Raw genomic sequence first — 11511 nt, forward strand, 5'->3', positions numbered from 1 at the left:
AACCAAATGTCAATCATCAGAAAAAAAAAAAAAAAACAAATAAGCTGCGGAATACAAGAGAATACCACTCATCAGTGAAAATCAGTGGACTAGACTAGAGGAAGGATATCAACATGTGTGAATCACAATGCTGCATGACCTAAGTTGCAGAAAGACGCATACACTATTATTATGCCTATATATTGTTTGGAAATATACAAAACCGCACCTAATGTGTGTGGGAATACAGTCTATATAGTAAAAGCCTGGGGGCGAAACTGGGGATAAGTCCCAAATTTAGAACTGGGTTTAATCTTGAATCCAAGACCCTGACAGACTGGACCCTGACCTGGCCACCATTATAATACCTGGTGGCCCTTTGATTCTCTCAGAAATGCCTCTTGGATACCCTAAATCCACCCCCATCCATTGGATACAGGGCCCCAAGTGTGGGCTCTCCAGCCACTATTATCCTTTGGCCAGGAAGCTCCAGGTTTCGCCTCAGCAAACATTGACTGGGAGTTTAACCTTGAGCATGTGAAAGTCATAGCTGTATTTGTAGCAGCCTGGTGCTTGCATCTGCCTGGTGCAGTGCCAGGTGCAACTACTCACACGTGGGTTTCAGCCTCATTTACAGGGGGAGTCCCTGAGGCTCTGCAAGTCCAAGCCGGTGCCCGCAGCATCCCTACAACCTGGCTGTCAGAGCTGGTCTTTCCCACGTTGCCAAAGCCAGCCCCGCTGACCCTCAGGCTGGGGCCCCCCACGGGCCTCACCCCAACAGTAGGGCCAAACCTCATGAAAATAAATAAAAACAAGCAATCCAGCGAAGCCCGTTGGTGATGCTGACTCCCACCCGGCCCGCACCCCATCCCGGAGCCCACTGGCTCTTCTAGCAGGGCGCCTCCGTAGCCCTGGACTGTCTTAGAAAATGCCCATTACTAGGGCTTAGGGAGGCGGCGCCCGGTGTCTGGCGCGTCCCAGGGATTCCTCCTACAGATGGATACTTTTCCAGGCCCTCGGGGAATGAATGGGCTCGGCGCTCCCCGGCCCCGCCCCCGTTCGGTTCCTCCCCAGGGCTTTTCGGGATTTCCCCGACACCGCCCAGACCAGTTCCGGCCGCGAGGGGGCGACACAGCCCGAGCTCTGCGGGACCCGGCACCCGCGATCGCCGGCGACCCGCGAAAGCTCACGGGTGGCGGTGAAACAAAGGAGGCCTGCGCTGGAGCCCCGCCGGGTGGGGTGGCACTTCATCGCGGGAGCCACCCCTTTCTGCCTCGCCCTCCTGCCCCTCAGCCCTTGGGTGCTCAAGTCCTGGCCGTTGTCCCGGATTGCAGGCTCCGGCCCTGCAACCTGAGCCACCCGTCCCGGTGCGATTTCACTTCCCGTGTCCTCCTCACACCCAGCTGCGCGGGGCCGGGTGGGCCAGGACCCTGGGGAGCTGAGAAGCCGGATGCCAGCCCCACCCGGCCTCGGCCCGCCTGCGTGGCTCTCCTCTCTGCTCCATGCGGGGTGGGACAGGTGCCTTCCACCTGGAGCCAAGGCTCAGGCAGCAGCAGCAGCAGCAGCAGAACTAGTTGATCGCTGGGGTTGAGTGATGCTGGAGAGCCGGGCCCACGGCCAGCTGTGGGAACCGAGCATTCCCGAGCACCTCACTACTAGTGGGCTGAACAGCTCTGGGCCAGCCTGTTGGCCTCTCTGAGCCTCTGTTTCCTCATCTGTCAGTGGAATTGAGAGCGCTGTGGCATGCAGGACTGCAATGCCATTCAAGGCTACTCAGAGGCCATTTCCCCTGCAGCCCTTCCTATTCCCCACACGTGGGTGGGCACCTCCATCCCACACCAGGAACCTCCTGTGGGGCAGGGGGCAGAGGTTAGGGGGCATGATATCACCAAAGCCTCCGCCTCCTGGTTCAAGTGATTCTCCTGCTTCAGGCTCCCCAGTAGCTGGGATTATAGGCATTAGCCACCATGCTCGGCTAATTTTTACACTTTTAGTAGAGACAGGGTTTCACCATGTTGGCCAGGCTGGTCTTGAACTCCTTGGCCTCCGAAAGCACTTTGATTACAGGCGTGAGCCACCACCACAGGGCCTTTTTTGATCCCCCAGTTGTCCCAGACAGACTCTAGCCTAGAAGGGTGTGCTGGGAGCTGTGGCCTAGCTGGACAACCCCAAAGTTGGGGACAGGGTGCAGGGGTGCAGAAGCAAGTCCTGCAAACTACGCAAAGTCCTCCTCCTCAGAGCTGGCATTCACTCAGGTTCTGGGTCTCATTTCCAGCTTAATGGTTCAAAGACAAAGAAAGGAAGAAAGAAAACAAACCCCAAACCCACAACCAGCAGAGGCGGCCCCTTCTGGCCACCCTTTGATATTTGAGGACTGAACAATGGGGCCAATTGCGGATGAGAGATGTGAAGCCATCTTAATTAGAAGGAAAGAATGTCTTCGTGGTCGGCTGTTCTAAAAATACAGCTGTGCCCACATCTGGAGGGGAAGAGTGGGGGCCTGGGAGGTGGTGACAGTGGTTAGGCCAGCGTCTGAAGCACTGACGCCTGCATTCCTTGGGGCGAAGCGGGGCCTCTAAGCAGGACCTCTTGGAAGGGGGTGGGGAGATAACAAAGCAGCCAGTCCCCTGTGGCTGGACCACCTTCTGCAAGCACTGGAACATGAGTGCCTGCCTGTGTCTGCCCTCAGCACTTCATGAAAGCCCTCTCCATGCTGCAGCCTCAGTTTCCTCTTTCATGCAGAGGAGACACACAAGGGCTTGGCTAGTGCACACTGTTTTTGTTTTTGTTTTTTGAGACAGAGTTTTACCCTTGTTGCCCAGGCTGCAGTGCAATGGCGCGATCTCGGCTCACTGCAACCTCTGCCTGCAGGGTTCAAACGATTCTCCGGCCTCAGTTTCCCAAGTAGCTGGTATTACAGGCACCCAACACCACACCCAGCTAGTTTTTTGTATTTTTAGTAGAGACGGGTTTTCACCATGTTGGCCAGGATGGTCTTGATTTCTTGACCTCATGATCCCCCTGCCTCAGCCTCCCAAAGTGCTGGGGTGCACATTGGTTCTTTTACCAACACCTGACTCAGGCAGGGCAGGCCATTTAGACACAGGCTTCTGAGCAAGGTGGGCAGGGGTCTTCTGGATTTTCTGATTTGAGTGATATTTGTCAACTTCTATGAATTTGTTAGTTGTTTGCATTGCCGTAAATGAATACTCACTTTGCGATCTAACCCTGCATTTGTAGTTTTATATTCATTTTCTTAAAGAGGCCCCTCAGTCTCACGAAGGTGAAGGGCACTGGCGGGCTGGGAGAGTGTTTGGAGGATGATGTGGAGGCAGGGGCTCTGGGAGTGTCACTGTGAGAGGATAGGGTCACCTGGGTTCTTATCCCAGCCCGCTGTTAGGATCCTCCCATCCCAGCAGCTGGACAACCACCTGGTGTGGGGAGCAGGGTCTGGCTGCTTGGTGGGGCTGTCGGTGGGTGCAAGCCAGGTGGGCGGTGGGGCAAACCCAGGTCTTTCTGAGCCTCTCCTTCCACCTGACCCTGGCTCTGAGTCACTGGTCCTGGGCAGGGGCTTCCAGAGTGGTGGCCCCAGTCTCTAAAGATTAATTTTGTTTTTGTAGAGATGGGGTATCACTCTATTGCCCGGGCTGGCCTCGAACTGCTGGGCTCAAGCAGTCCTGCCTCCACTGGGACTACAGCCACATGCCATTCCTCCCGGCTTTTTCGAAGTCAAAGACAGAGCTGTATCTCAGGTTCTGTCTCTGTGAACTCACATCCCTGGCCCTGCGATTCGGCTCACTCTGCCAAACAGATAATCTGCTTCTCCCAAAACACCGCCCACAGTGCTGAGCCTGAAAATAGCTGGGGCAGGGGAGGGAAAGGTCCCCGCCAGACGCTCTGGAGCTCTGGGCTGCTTGGCCGGAGGTGGCTTTGACATTCTGGCAGCAGCCACAGCAGGAAGTGGGAATTCCTGGCAACCGCGCTGGGTCATGACAGTCAGGACACAGGCTCAGGCAGGTCTGGCAGCTGGGGCTGAATGAGGACAGTTTCATCCAGTCATGAAGGGTCAGAGACAGTGACACAGGCCCAGACAGCAGGGACGCAGCTCGAGAGTAGTCTCATGTTGGAGACACTACCTGGGAGCCCGTAGGCTGCAAAAATGTCTCACCTCCAAACCAGAGCTGGAGAAGGGCCTGGGACCTCACAGTGTTAGCTGGTTGGTGATGCCCCTTACTCCCCTGTGCCCCAGCGAAGGGGCCAGGGATAGCTCACTTACTCCACATGGGTCCCTTCTATATCACCCCTCATGATGGCAAAGCCAGGACTGGCACCCTGCTGATTTTGTGCCTCTTTAGCTGTGTGCCCTCAGGCAGGTTACTTAACCTCTCTGAGCCAATTTTTCTCATCTAAAATGGTAACCTACTTCATCAGATTGTGGTGAGGCTTCAGTGAGTTTAGTAAAAGCGGTGCTGGAGTCTGGCTGGAGATCACTGCGCAGATATTATCTCCTGCATTTCACAGGTCCTTGCCTAGTTTATGAGCACCACATGGGTCCATTCCAGCCTCCCCACTTTTGCTCAAGCTTTTCTCCCTGCCTAGCACATCCCCTTCTCCTCCTGTCCTCATCAGAGCCTTGCCCCGTGGCCCCCCTGGACCACTCACCAGTGAGTTTCCACTCCCTGCTTGGTGTGGGATTCAGTGTCTCCTCCCCTGGCCAGAAGCTGAGCTCCTGCAGAAGAAAGGCAACAGCAGCGACTCTCTCCCAGGCCCTGCAGACCTCTGTGGCTGTTCCTGACAACAGGCCCATGAGAGCTCCTGGCTGAGAGGAGACAGCGAGGAACAGATCCAGCACAGAGGACTGGCAGAGGCCCTCCAGGTTCCTCCGTTGGTGTGTTCTTGCTCGCAGGCATTCACGCATTTGTAGCAGAGATGGGCCTTGGATGGGGAAGCCAGCCGTGTCTGTTACAGGAAGGGGCTTCCACCCAGAAATCTCTGACACCCCTATCATAGATCAGAGTACAACCTCAGAGCTGAAAGAGACACTACACATGGACCCTTCTGACCCCCATCTCACAGACAAGGACACTGAGAACCGGAGAGGGAAGGGAGTGGCCAGGTCACAATGCCAGCCCCGAGGCTGCAGTTCCAGCCCTGGAGGCCAGGTCTCTGTCTTCACAAGTTTCCCTGTTTACCAAGCCCCCTGCCTGTGCCCACCCTGCAGCAGACACTAGAGCTAGCGGGCATTGTGTGGACAACTGCAGCCCTTCTGCACGAAGCAGGCATGGCCAGGGCCACGGAAGGGAAGGAGCTGGGAGGACTGGGCCAGAGAGGGCTTCCACCCCACAGCACTTCAAGCTCACCTCCCTCCCTTACCCAGTAAGGACTCACTGTCCCCCAAGCTGGGTAGGCCAGGAGTCCTCCTACCTTCACCCCCATTGCCAAGCATTCACTAAGGCCTGTGGCTTCAGCCATCCTGAACCTTCTGCTCCCTTGCTGTTACTGCGAGCCACTGCAGGCCACCGCCCTCCTCCTCTGCTCATTTAATTAGGACAGAGACCACAGCCAACACACCCCTGCCTGGCCTGGCCCCGCTCCTCCCTCCCGTCACAAGCAACTCTTCTTCCTTGCCCCCTTCACCTTCTCTCCTCTGCTCTCTCTGCCTCTCTCCTGCCTACCTCAGGGCCTTTGCACTTATCCTGGCCTGGCTAGTGCAATTCATCCTCTGCCGCAATCTGCTTCCTCCTTCCCCAGTCCCACCCAGAGACCGGCTTATTCCTGGAAAGTGCAGATTCTGCTACCAGGTTCGGAGGGCCAGGCCCAGGCCGCTCCCTCTGCAGCCTGACACGACCTACCTGGATGCTTTGTTGTTCTTGTGCTCCGGCCACAGCAGCTGCTGCTGTGTGGGTTCCCGATTCAGTGCTAAAAATAGCCCGTGGCCCAGACAGGAAGGGCCAAGGGGGACACAGCTGCTTCTGCGAGGGATTGGCTGGAAACCTACTCACAGCACTTGCAGGGTCCCTGTGCTGGAAGGGGGTGGGCCCCATGCTCACAGTCCCTGTGGAAAGTCCCCTGATGGACAAGTGCTCAGGGCCCACAAGAGGCACTGTGTGTCATCAAGAAGAAAATACAGCTGTACCAGCAGATTCCCAAACATTTCTGATTCTTGTGGTTAGTTATGACAGGCATGGACTTCCTTCAGAATAAAATATATTTAAAACATTAAGTGATCAGGATTCTGATAAAAGACAGGTGAGCTCTGTCCCTTTGAAGGTGATCAGGGAGGCTTCCTGGAGTAGGGGGCACTTTTGCCCTCTTCTCTTCCTCTTTTTTTTTTAAAAAATTTTTATTTGTTTTGCTTTTAAGAAACATATTTATTTTATTTTTTTATTTTTTAGAGACAGAGTATTGTTCTGTCACCCAGGCTGGAGTGCAATGGCTCGATCTTGGCTCACTGTAACCTCCACCCCTGGGGTTCAGGCGATTCTCCTGCCTCAGCCTCCTGAGTAGCTGGGATTACAGGCATGCTCCACCATGCCCAGCTAATTTTTTTTTTGTATTTTTAGTAGAGATGGGGTTTCACCATGTTGACCAGGATGGTCTGGATCTCTTGACCTCGTGACCTCTCTCTCTTTTTTTAAAGTATTTTATTTAATTTAATTAATTAATTAATTTATTTATTTTGAGACTCGAGTTTTGCTCTTGTTTCCCAGGCTGGAGTACAGTGGGTCAATCTCAGCTCACTGCAACCTCCACCTTCCGGTTTCAAGTGATTCTCCTGCCTAAGCCTACCAAGCAGCTGGGATTACAGAAGCCTGCCACCAGGCCTGGCTAATTTTTGTATTTTTAGTAGAGACAATGTTTCACCATGTTGGCCAGGCTAGTCTTAAACTCCTGACCTTGTGATCTGCCCACTTCAGCCTCCCAAGGTACTGGGATTACAAGCGTGAGCCACCTCGCCCAGGTTCAAGGGAGACTCCTGCCTCAGCCTCCGGAGTAGCTGGGACTACAGGTATGTGCCACCATGCCCAGCTAATTTTGTATTTTTAGTAGAGACAGGTTTTCTCCATGTTGTTCAGGCTGGTATCAAACTCCCAACCTCAGGTGATCCGCCTGCCTCAGCCTCCCAAAGTGCTGGAATTACATGCATGAGTCACCATGCCCGGTCTTCCTCTTTCTAACAGAATGAATAGTCCAGAGAGCTGGGACAATATTAGATGAGAGAACCTGAGGCCTGGATCAGAGTTAGTGGTGGTAGTGAGGCACAGGAGAAAAGGGAAAGGACGAGAGTTCCGTGGGAGCATCAAGTGTGGCACAGGGGGCCAGGCGCAGTGGCTCATGCCTGTAATCCCAGGGCTTTGGGAGTCCAAGGGAGGGTTGCTCTAGGACAGGAGTTTGAGACCAGCCTGGGCAACACAGTGAGACGCCATCTCTACAAAAAATTAATAATTAGTGGGGCGTGGTGGCATACGCCTGTCATCCCAGCTACTCAGGAGGCTGAGGTGGGAGGATCACTTGAGCCCAAGAGGTTGAGGCTGCAGTGAGCTGTGATCACACCACTACTCTGGGCAACAGAGCAAGACCCTGTCTCTAGGGCAAAAAAAAGTGCAACATGGGGCTGTGGGTACAGAGCCTGAGTCCAGGCTTGGGGGCTGAGGATGGCCCTCCTAGTGTGTGAGGCTGGTGAGGGGGAAAGCTCATGCCGAGGCTGCTATCCTGCCTACAGGCAAACAGATCTAGGGGTCCTCTGTCAGCTGCAAGGGTCACAATTCCAGGGAGGTGGCATGGGGAGCAGAGCCCATTGTCCCCTTCCTGAGGGACCACCGCCCACCCACTGTCCTCAACACAGGAGAAAGAAGGCTGGCTCAGCCGGTGGGTCTGCCACCCTGATGTTAGTGTAAGGCACAGCCTGCCTCTCTAGGACCTGGGAACTTGGGATGCCCAGGGCTTCTCTATAGAAAGAATTATCTGGAGGGGCTTAAGGGTCCAAGGAGAAGTGGACCTGGTGTTTCCAGGGCAACCTGTGCTGGGCCTCAGACTGAACAAGAAAGAATGGAGGTCTGCCCCAGGCACTGTTTTGTGTCCTTACGTGCCTCAGTTTCCCCATCTGAGGCTATCCTGGGGCGCTGGAAAGGGAGCCTCTGCAGTGGACCCAGCCGCTGCTCCCTGATTGTCCCGCCAGGCTCCCTCCCAGCACTGGCCTCCCAGGAATGTGCTTCTCAGCCCCCAATCTGGGCGCCTGCCTTATCGGCCCCCAATCGAAGGGGAGACAGACACCCCTGTCAACAGTGGCAGCCCCTCCTGTTAGCCCCAGCCTGACCCTGAGTTGAGGGCCAGCCAGCGCCTGCTAAGTGCCTGGAGGAGGAATACCTCCCCTTCCCCATGCTGACATGAAATCCGACCTCCTGCACTGGCTCCTTTGTGCCCGCCAGGCGCCCGCCCTGGCGTCAGAGGCCCTGAGTCCCCGCCCTGCTGCACACTGCGGCTGCCAGGGTGGGATCTGCTCTGCCTGGCCTGCTTCCAACATGACCTTAGCCTGCTTTGTTGGAAAATGTAGGCTGTCTGTGGGGGTCCACTCAGCCTGCCCCCAGCCCCCAACCCCTGAGCGTCTCGGCTCAACCCCTGCCGTATGAGGCCAGACCTTCTCCTCACTTCTGAAGGAAATGCCCATCCCTCCAGCACTCCAGGCTCTCCCCATCCCCGCCAGAGCAGGGAGGAAGGCTCCTGAACCCACTCTCATCAGGTGCTGGTCTCACCCCACTCCCTAGGGAACCCCTCTCCACGCCCTGTGGGACCCTCACACTCTTGGGATGCACCTGAGAACCTTTTCAGCCAGTCCTCCCTCTTGGCCAGTTCGTCTCCTCGGGGCACCTCAGGGCCCTGTCCAGAGCATCCCTTGGCCTCCACGCTTCCCTCCAAGGCTGCACTCCCCTTGCTTGTGAAGGCTCATCCATTTGCATGCCTGCCTCTCCCTCCTGCCTGCCATTATCCTGGTTACCAGGAGCCTTGGCATAGCTGCAACTCACAGTCCCTTCCCCGGCCATGTCTCCCTTGATTCTCACTGCCTGGTTCCTGAAGCCCTTTCCTGGCTCAGCCTCCCTGGGCCTCCCCAGCTGGGGCTGCCTTCTCTCCCTAGCTACTGCATCAGGCTACCCAGGCCTGGCCTCTTTTCTCCATTGGCCCTTGAGCATCTCACACATGCCCAAAGCTACAAATGCCATTGATCTACTACTGATTTGGACTGTCTGCTCCAACCTCTACCCCAGCATCACACTCAGATTTTTCCAAGCAATGGCATGCAGATGCCTCAAATTCAATGAGGCCATAACAGTACCCTCCATCCCCCTCACCTTCTCCCATGAGCTCAACTCAAAAAGACCACCACCATCCATCCACTCTGTGGCTCAGGCCTCTGAATCCACTTAGCCACCCCTCTCACAACCCTGTCCCATCTGTAGGCAAACCCACATCCCATCCCTCCTCATCCTGCAGGTTCTGCCCTCCCCAAGTCATCACTGTCCGTTGAAGCCTCCCCCTGCTCATGGAGTCTTCTGGCAATCTACCCTAACAGCAGACACAGACTTTTTTTTAAGTTTAGTAACATACACAACATAAAATTTGTCCAAACTATTTTTAAGTGTTCAGTTCAGTGGTATTAAACATTCTTATGCAACCATCGCCAACATCCACCTCCAGAACTTTTTCATTTTCTCAAACTGAAACTGCACTCATTAAACAGTAATTACCCTGTTCCCCTCTCATATACGTGGAGCCATACAGTATTTGTCTTTTTGTGACTTTTTTTTTCTTTTGAGACAGTCTCACTTGTCGCCCAGGATGGAATACAATGGCATGATCTCAGCTCACCGCAACCTCTGCCTCCCAGGTTCAAGTGATTCTCCTGCCTCAACTTCCCGTACATGGGAGAGGCCTTATGTAGTCCTCAGTAGCTGGGATTACAGGCGTACGCCACCACGTCTGGCTAATTTTTGTATTTTTAGTAGAGACGGGGTTTCACCATGTTAGCCAGACTGGTCTTGAACTTCCGACCTTGTGATCCACCCGCCTTGGCCTCCCAAAATGCTGGGATTACCGGTGCGAGCCACTGCGTACAGCCTTGTGACTGGTGTTGTCACTGAGCATAATGTCTTCAAGGGTCATCCATGCTGCATCATAGACCAGAATTTCACTCCTTTAAGGTTGATTAGTATTGTATTGCATGTATTCGCCACATTTTGCCTATCACATCAGCGGGTGAACATGTGAGCTGCTTCTGCCTTTTGGCTACTGTGAATAATGGGGCCATGAACATGGTTGTATGAATATCTGTCCAAGTCCCTGCTGTTTACTCTTTGGATATGTACCCACAGGTAGCATTGCTGGATCATACAATAATTGTATTTTTAACTTTTTGAGTAATGGTCATATTGTTTTGCACAGCAGATTAACCATCTTATATTCCCACCAACCGTGCACCAGGGTTCCAATTTCTCCATATCCTCACCAACACTTACTTTATTGTTTTGCTTTTCAGTCACCAGCCTAATGGCCACAGGGATCCTTGTAAAGGTACAAACTTCACATCTTCCCAGAGGCATCCCAGGTCGCCCCACCTAGCACTGCAGACCCCCACGTGGCCCCACCCCTCACTTGGGAATATTTTCATCTAGTGTCAGCACTAGCTCCTTGTATTGACTGCCTCCTGGCTGGACCCTAAGAGACAGTGACTTTTGCTGGATGCCGTATCCCCAGCATCTAGAACAGTGATGGACGTAGAGTTGTTTAGTAAACTGTTGAATAAATGAATGAAACTTCTCTTTCCCACGAAAATATTGAGGCCCTCTCCTGCCTGTCCACTTCCTCCGGTGCCTTTCAACCGTGGAGCCCCACCTGGGGTTTCAATTCCCCAGTCCAGCCTCTCCTTCCGTGGGCTTCCGGGAAGACCCCTGACAGGAGCCGGCACATTTGAGTGGGGCCTTGGACGTCTGGGGAGGTTTGGACACGTTCCCGAACGCCTCCCTGCTGTGGGTTAGGGGGAGCCTGTCTTGGGTTCGCAGCAAGGAGAACGTGGCTAGGTCGTTAGTGAGCTGGAGGTGGGCCAGCACTGTCAGCGCCGCGCCACTCCCTGCCCCGCCCCCGCCCCCGCCCCCGCCCCCACACCCAACCCTTCCGGTTTTGCCTCGCCTGCTCCGGTCTTTGCACCGTAGAATCTTAGCCCCGCCCCCAGGGTGTCGTGGATCCTCACTATTGGTCTTCTCCTAGAAAGCCGCGAAGCGACCAATTCCTCATTGGCCACACGTTCTCCCGCGCCGCCACCGCAGCCACAACAATCGCCACGTGCTCAATCTTGGCGCCTGCCCATTGGCCACCAGCCTTTACCCGCCCACTCTCCCTCTCCGCCCCTAACTTCCCTCTTCCTCCTTCCATTGGCTCAAGGGCTCTCTTTTCAGACTGAGGCACGCAGCGTTTTGGACGCGGATTGGCCGAAGGCGGGGCCGGGAGGCGGGTTAAAGACCGGGTTGCCGGCCAGACCAC

This window comes from Callithrix jacchus, chromosome 1, assembly GCF_049354715.1.
Source record: "Callithrix jacchus isolate 240 chromosome 1, calJac240_pri, whole genome shotgun sequence".
NCBI lineage: Eukaryota > Metazoa > Chordata > Mammalia > Primates > Cebidae > Callithrix > Callithrix jacchus.